Genomic DNA, 8567 nt, shown 5'->3' with positions numbered 1-8567 from the left:
AGAGGCCCACATAACGCAAAAAAAAAAAAAAAAAAAAAGGCACTCCTAATGCAGGTAAGTGAAGCCAGTACACTCACTTACTTACCTCCTTCATTTGGTCATTAAAACAAAAGCAAAGCAAAAAGTGCTATTGTTTATAACCTTTCAAAATGCAACAGGGTACTGTAGCTGGTAGAAATTACCGGAGGGTATGTGCACACTTGCAAAATGAAATGGAAAGTGAGGCCATGATATCAATAATTCAAGTGGGCTGAATAAGTTCTTCCTAGAGATCAGCACTTTCTCAAATCATCACACTAGTGTAGCTGTCCTAGCTTCCAGGGCTTTGTAAATCCAGGATCATTGTGTGTGCAGTTGCAAGCTGCCTGGTATGCATGAGGCATTAAAAAATACAAGCTTTGCTGTGAATATTCTCGCTCTTCTGATTTTGTAATAACCAGGGCGGGCTAAACATTCACTATATTAAGACCATGCATGTGCCCCAGACCTAGTTCTTTCCCTAGTGTGGCTTTATAAATGCTGGTGATAAACCAAGTCTGATTTACGTGATGCATCTTATGTGGAAAAGGTCTTTGACTCTAGGTATCTGGTCAACCTCGAGGAATGAAAGCACAGCCAGTATAATGACTTTTGAAGATAACCATTGCTAATTTGATGATTACCAGTTGCCATTAAATGAACTGTAATATTATTGTGTCTTATTTTCTAGGCGATTCTGATATCATTAGAAGCATGCCAGAACAGACTGGTAAAAAGTAAATCAAGCAAAAATTTTCTTTAATAAAAACTGGCCAGAGCTTGTTTTTTTAAAAAAATGCAGGGTTTGGAGAAAGTCTAGATGAAACCAAATTCTGAGTCTACCACTTACTAGCTGTGAGCAATCATAAATATCTAGGCCTCCATTTCCTTATCTTTCAGATAAGTTCAGTAAGAGAACACCCACCAAAGTGTTGTTCTGAGCGTGAATGAAGAACAGTGTCTGGCACAGAGGAAACACACAGTGGCTACTAGCTGTTACCATTAAAAAATCACTGGATGCAGCCCCTTGGGTGCAGGTGGGTGGGATACCATTCATTTCACAAATGGCCTTGCCGAAGACCCGAGAGCACAAGACCCTGGAAACAGGCAGTGTCTCCCTAAGGCACACAGCCATACACCGTGCATACCGACTCATCTAGCTCTGGGAAGCTGCTGTAGAGAAGCCACTTCTGGGCCAATCAATCAGTACAGAACGGTGCACTGCAGATCATATAACATGACACACAGTAATAATATCACAGGGTCATTACTGTAGCCGAAACGCTATGTAAGCCTGCAAACATTCTTCCTTTTTCATAATTGTTATAATCTTCCTTATGAGCTGGGGAAAGGTACAATGCGACAAGCTTTAGACTTGCCAATCAAGTGCCCGGTGTTTTCCATTTTGAATGGGCGAGATGGCTCCCTGTCCTTTAGGTAAAGACTCAGTTTTTCAGGTTTGCATCCTGTGCTACCACCACCTCTTGGCGGGCTGGTCTGATCCAGTGCCTGGAATGGAGCCACAAAGTGCACTGGTCCCGCCTTCTCCTTGGAACCTGTACCGGGACCGACTGATCAAGTCGGTGGCCCTTGTCATTTGTGCTGTTTGCCAAGTCTGAGCCTTTTGCAGCCACATCACCTGGTCCCCAGCCGCTGCTGTCACTCCCTGCACAAATCAAGGTACCAGGAGCAGAGCTACAAGCTCCCTGTCCAGCCATCAGATGCTGACTGGGGACATCCCTTGAGAGGCCACCCAAACATCCTTCCAGTTCTCTCCCTCCATCCTTCACTCCTTCCGGAGACTTCAGCATCTAAGTCCATCATCTTTCCCATCACCCTCCAGGAGGGGAGGGGTGGGTTCTCCTTCTCCCTCTCTAGCAGAGCTTCCCCCAATCCTCTCCTCCTTCCTCTGGGAGCCGGTCTTTCAAGGATCAGCTCAGAAGCGGCCAGGGTGTCCTCCATCCTCTGGAAGGTTCTCTGTGATCCAGACCCATCAGGCGAGACTGGGGGAAGGGAGCCATCAATAAAGATGACAAAGATGAGAATCCACTGCTTTACTGTCCCACGACCACCGTGTGCAGAGGTGTGGGTGTGGGTGTGTGTAAGGTTGTTCAATAATCACATTTCAACTTAAAATTAGCCATAATTTCTGAGTGTGAGAAGAAAAAGACACTGGGCTGCAGAGAAGATGGCCAGCCCTGTGCTGAGAACCAAGACTAGATGTGTGGGTAAGTCACTGTGTGTCCAGATCAGTGGTGGGGCAGCGAGGATTTGGGAAACGGGAAATGGGATGGTAACGTGTGCTGGGGATGCAGAGGTCAGGGGCTCACGAGTTGTAGGCAGTGCTGGGAAGCCAGGAAGAGAAATTGGGATTCAGTGCATGGGGCAGAATGGAGTCCACACAGATAGATGGGTGTTCAGGGGCAGTAAGTCCACGGCTGAGGAAGGATCTTCTAGCGCAGAGCTTCCCCACAGTGCTCAGAGCAAGCCCTGGGGCTCTGTGGTTGGGGGGTGGGGCCCACTCCCCTGAGGGAGAAAGCACTGGGTAGGCAGGACTCTGGGGTTACAGTCCCCACTGCAGCCGCACTGTTCTGCCGCCTTCATTGTGGTGTAAGAACCCAAATGAAGGCTCCATAGTGTGTGCTGCCTTTTTGACATCTGCAAAGTCCCTTTTTCCAAGGAAGGTAACATACTCACAGCTTCTGGCAATTAGGCACAGACATGTTCAGGAGGCCATTGTTCCGCTTACCACAGCCCATCTGTTCTGCACCCAACACATCTCAGATCAGTTCACACTTCTCTCTCCACTGCCACCACCCGCATCCTTCCACCATCCTCTGTTACTGGGCAGATCCAATGGCCTCCTCCTATTCTTTCTGCTTTCACTCTTACTTTTCCAATGCGGTTCCTACACAGCAGGCGAAATAGTATTCTAAAACCTTAGACACAAAATCTCCTCCTATCTCCACCTTGACCCTTCGCTGTCCTCCCTTTATTGTTGAGACCAAAATTCAAATGCAAAAAGGTCTTTGTGATCTGACCCCGCCTCCCTCTCCAGCGTTCTTTTCCACCACTCAGCCCCTTGCTCACCAGACTGTGGTCCTTCCTGTTCTCAGAGGCTTCTTTACCTTTTTCCAGCTCCTGAAACGCTTGGCTGCACCTCATCCTATAGGCGGCAGACCAAACATCGTCTCCTCAGATCTGCCTTCCCCGACCACCTTAACCTAAATCAGATCCCTGATCTCACTCCATCCCAATTAGGGTCACATTACTCTGTTTATTTCCTAACATAACCACGATCACAATTTGTATTTATTTCATCTTTCCATTTATATATTAATATGACGAGTTTATTGTCTCACTCCCCAAGTTGAGCAAAACGAAGGGGCCCTATTCTATCTACGGCACCATTCAGTCTCTGTGGTGAGTGGTGCAGTGTCTCACACCCAGCAGGCAAGCGATGATTGTTTGTCGACTGACTGAATGAAGGAACCAATGAATTAGGGCTATTCTCCGAAAGAAACCAGAGTGAGTCACAACCGCGTACTCAGCAGGTGAGGAAAACCCTCACTAGGGTGTTTATGCATTCCGTTGTTTTATGAGTGAAAGCAAGGGAAAATAAATCTGCTAATAACCAAGAATACTGCCCAGATCCTGGAAAGCAGAAAACCAAACCAAATGAACAGGAAAAAAATATTTCATCTGCCTCAAGAACTAAGAGCACCAGAATTCTTGGCTTTGAGGTAAGCAGAAGTGAGGTAGAGAACAGATGACATGACTCTGAGCTGGTATTTTTTTAAACTACTGAAGATCTAGGAGGAGTATTACCAAAGTGATAGACGGTCCTGCTCACCAGTGGACCCAAACAAACAGTTATTGCCATGAGCTCTTGAGTCCCCATGCTTAGAACTCAAGGCCATGTGGATGTAACTGTGTGAAGTCTTCTTTATTATTGGCTTTTACAGTTCTGTCTTGTCCTTCTAGAGACAATTTGTTCACTGCTTCAGAAAAAAAAATAAGAAAATATCTGTTTTACTCAGACAGTTAAGGTCTATATTGCTTGGTTATTTGGCTTCCATCACCACACACATCTTTTCTGAGACACCTCCACGGCTGAGTGTTTTCATCTAAAATCGTTTTCTATGTCTGTGCTCCTATCCTGGCGAACATTTCAGAAGGTGCAGCTTGATCTGTCTTGCTACAGATCTAGAGAAATGGTTCTCCACTGGGGCCATTTTACTCCCCAGGAGACATTGAGCGTTGCCTGTAGAAATTGTCAGTTGTCACAATTTGGAGACAGGGAGGGTGGAACTGGCTCCTGGTGGGTAAAGGCCAGGGGCTCTGCTAAGCCTGCTGCAATGCATAGGACACCCTCCACAAAAAAAAAGACTTACCAGGTCTAAAATGTCAACGGTGTTGAGGTTGAGAAATCGTTTGCTAGAGGGAGAAAGAACACATGTCAATCAGGTGCTCAATTATATCCTGGCAGCGTAAGTTGAGAAGGCACGTTTGGCCACTCAGAGATGGAACCCAGAACTTCAGTTCTCTTTACAATAACTGATCTAAAGATTAGCATCCTAGCCTAACTCTCTCGAAATAACTCACTTATCCTTTTTCCAAAGCAACATATAATACAATTGAAATCCACTTGACCCTCTCTGGGGCATTTTTGGTTTCTGACTGCTTCCTGAATCCCTTCTCCCCTTGGTCTCTGGATGCACTTTCTCCCAGTGCGCCCCTCGACCACTTCCTCCCCAACTCCTTTGTCAATTGGTCTCCTCTTGCTCACCCACAAAGAAATGGCAGCCTCTCTTCATTCTACCCTGTCTCCCTAGACCATCACATTTACTTTACACTTTTAACTCTACCTATATGCTGGCAACTTCCAGAACTGCATGTCTAGGCCAGAGACCCTGCCTGACTTCAATGTTCAGTTGCTTCCTGGGCACTTGTGTAAATGTCCTGCAAGCGTCTTCAATTCAACGCACCTAACATTGAGTTATCATCCTGCTTTCCATCCACAGTCTTGCTTTTTGTCCTCTACATTAAGAATTCTCACTGTCTACCCGAGATCCATCCTTGACAGTCAGTCTTGCCTTTTCCCTTTCTTGTGCAACAATTTCCACCTCAATGCAAATCAGGGGTCAAGTCCGGTCACACTTTTCTCATTAATATCCCTCCCATCCCTCTCCTCCTCTCTCATCCTCACTGCCTTCCCTCCAGTTAGTACCATTTCCCCAACAATCCCCAGAGCCGTCTCTCAGCGGGTCTTTAGAATTCTAGTTTTTCCTTTCTTTTATCCAGGCTCCTCTTACCTACTAAACAGGTCTTTCTAAAACATAAATCCAATCATTTCAATCTACCACTGAAATATGTTAATGCCTCCTGTGTACATGATAGATCAATTCCAAGTGCCTGTTCTGGCCCACAGACCCCGCCAAGGTCTGACCTGACCTTCCTGTGCAACCTTGATTCTCTTTGCATTTCTTCTCACACCAATATTTAGGTCATACTGAGCTTCTTGCATTTATCAACCTGCCCTGCCTATATCTCATCTCATAAACTCTTCTTACACTGTGGGCTCTACCAGAATTTTTATTACACACACACACACACACACACACACACACACACACACACACACACACACAACACTTCCTTCCTGGACACTTTCCCACCTTCTACTTGAAAAGCTGAGAAGCCTCTCCTTTGGGCCTCATTGCTCTGGTAGATAACTCTGTCTTGATGCTTCTGATTTATTGCTCTTATTTGTATACATTTATGTCTTCTTTTAGACTATATCCTCTTTGCTTGTAAAGAGCCGTGTTGCACACTGTATGCCCAGCAAACACCACAGCAGCAGGAACAGGGTGGGAACAATAATTATTTGTTGAGTTAAGTAATTGAATAAATATCTATTTTGCTCCAAACACTTCCACAACTCTTGTCTCAGCCGATCATTGGGACTGAAACATCAACCACTCTGGCTTCAAATCCAGTGTGTCACAGTGCTTTTTTGTATCATGTGAAAGTTTAATGTTCACTAGGGCTTGTGGACATTAAAACGTGAGTAATACATCAATAGCCCTTCTCCATGAAAATAAAAGACCATGATGAACATTTATGTAAATCAATTTTCATCTTAAATCACCTCACTTTTTCCAATTACATAGTGTCAGTAAAAGTCAATAGCATAAGTCTTTCAGAATTTCCTTACCATAAAGTAATTAGTAGTTTCCTACTCATTTATGCAAGTCAGTAATAGTTGTGTAATCTATAGCAAAGCTGAAAACATCAAATGCCTGTTAATTCTAACCTATGCATAAGCTTACTTGTATACCATTTGTCCATCCTACCATTCCCCAGGCCCCTCTCACAAATATAATGAGAAATTCAACCCAGGGAGAAATGATTCAAATATTACTGTATGAAGAATAAAAATTTTAGCTAGTATTATCTTTGGGTTACTCCATCCAAATAAAACCAATGACTCAAATATAATATGTCAAAAGTCATCTAATTATCAGCTTCATTTCAGAAGTCTATTACCCAATGTAAGCATAAAAATACAGCTATAATATCTTATAAAAGGAGAACTTATAAAGTATGTAGGCCTTACACATTAACTAGCAGAGCTGGTAGATATATTAATTGGGATTCTTGGGTCATAAGCAACAGACACTAATTCTGTCTGAATTAAATAGGAGGATTTATTGGAAGAATGTCAAGAGCACACAGTATCAGTGCAGGAGACTGGACACTCAGGCAAAAGTATGGGCAACTTCAAGAGACCCACAGCAAGAGGGGTTTGGTCAGCGGGACACAAGTGAATGAACTCCACCCATTTGTATTTTCTTCCCTCTGCTCAAGATCCACTTCTAGGGATGATGTGTGCACTTATCTCAGGTTGGGTTGCACCTGCTCCTTATGTAGAGGAGAGCAGAACACTGTATTACAGCCCATCTTAGCTTGGGCTGCCATAACGAAACACCATAGACAGGGAGGCTGAAACAACAGAAATTTATCTTCTCACAGTTCTGGAGGCTGGAAATCTGAGATCAAGGTGTCAGAAGGTTGGGGTTCTGGTATGGACCCTCTTCCTGGCTTGCAGATAGCCATCTTCTTGCTATGTCCTCACTCGAGGACATAGACAGAGCTCTTTGGCGTCTCTTCTTATAAGGGCACTAATCTCAACATGGGGTCCCCCTTCTGATCTCATCTAACCCTAATCACCTCCCAAAAGCCCCATCTCCAAATACCATCACATTAGAGATTAGGGCTTCAATTTATGAGTTTGGGGGAAACACAAACACTCAGTCTGTAACATAGACCCTCCAGATTATAACCCAAGAGGAAGAAGTAGTTGCCCACGAAGGGCATGGATCTGCCTGGATGGCCAGACAGCCATTAAATTATTGAGTGGATTGACTGAGTGCCTGAGGTCATGATGTAATTATGGAAGACCATGAAACATTGATATATTTAACTTAAGCATATGGATTCATTAAATTTTTAATAATTTTAAAGAAAACAGAACTATATTTATACGTAAATCTATGAAAAGGCAAGTTGTTGAAATAAGCACTATCATTTCCTTTCCCTTGTGTTTTTTTTCCCCTTCCATTTATAGTTTCCCCAACAGAGAAGTAATGACCAAGCACCAAAACGTTAAGAAATATAAACGGGTGGCAAAAATGAACACTGACAAAGTGTTATATGTTATGATCCTTTATTCTGAGACTTGATGGAAGACAAAACGTATGAATTCCTTTTAACAGCAGGACACCTGGGCTCCAAGCAGGCACAGCCAGAGGGGCACCATGAGAGGGAGGGACATTGCCAAGCTCTTATTCGGTGTCAGGCACTGTTCTAGGCTTTTCCAGGTACTAATTCACAACAACCTCATGAGCTAAATTCTACTGTTATCCCCATTTTACAAATATTTTATGCCTGCAATATCAATTTGTTCCCTCTAGTAAAATCACAACCAAAGTAATAACAAGCATGTGTATTTGGGGGCTGGTAAAGTGGAAGTCGTCCAGGGCTGGGTCAGGTACAGCAGACACAGCAGTGAACAAAACAGACAAGACCCCCTGCCCTCATGGAGCTGCCGTTCTAAGGAGGGGAGACATATGGTGAATGAGATTAATGAGTAAATACCTAGTGTGTTTGGAAGTGATTCTCTAAGAAGGGAAATAAAACATGGAAGGGGGATAAGAATTTCGGGGGAGAGACAGAGAGTCACAGTCTTAGACAAGATGGATAACAGTAGGGTTCCCGTCGAGAACTCTCCTGTCAATATTTTAAAGGGACAGAAACAGGACTTAGGGAACGATACCTCAGAGGACTATGTGCATGAACCTCTGAGTGACAGGGGACACAATGACACGGTGAGAAGAGGAAGGAAAATCAATCCATATCTTTCACCTCCAACCACCTGCTTCTGCACCCAGTTGAGACCAATGAACAGCCATTCTGCAGCTCTTCGTTGCATGACTTGCACATATTTTAAAAGTCTGCTCCATATACTTAAACAGCTTTCATACATT

The 8567-nt window shown here is 44.0% G+C and overlaps 1 non-coding gene across 1 annotated transcript; it reads left to right on the top strand.

Annotated features, from left to right (window-relative positions):
• The first annotated feature begins 401 nt into the window (after positions 1-401).
• On the top strand, positions 402-531 carry LOC131757862 (small nucleolar RNA SNORA72). Its single transcript, XR_009336013.1, has one exon. It is a non-coding gene; the product is annotated as a small nucleolar RNA SNORA72 (small nucleolar RNA).
• The last annotated feature ends 8036 nt before the right edge of the window (positions 532-8567 follow it).

Source organism: Kogia breviceps, chromosome 5 (assembly GCF_026419965.1).
Source record: "Kogia breviceps isolate mKogBre1 chromosome 5, mKogBre1 haplotype 1, whole genome shotgun sequence".
In the NCBI taxonomy this organism is placed as follows: domain Eukaryota; kingdom Metazoa; phylum Chordata; class Mammalia; order Artiodactyla; family Physeteridae; genus Kogia; species Kogia breviceps.
This window is presented reverse-complemented; position numbering and strand designations above follow the sequence as displayed.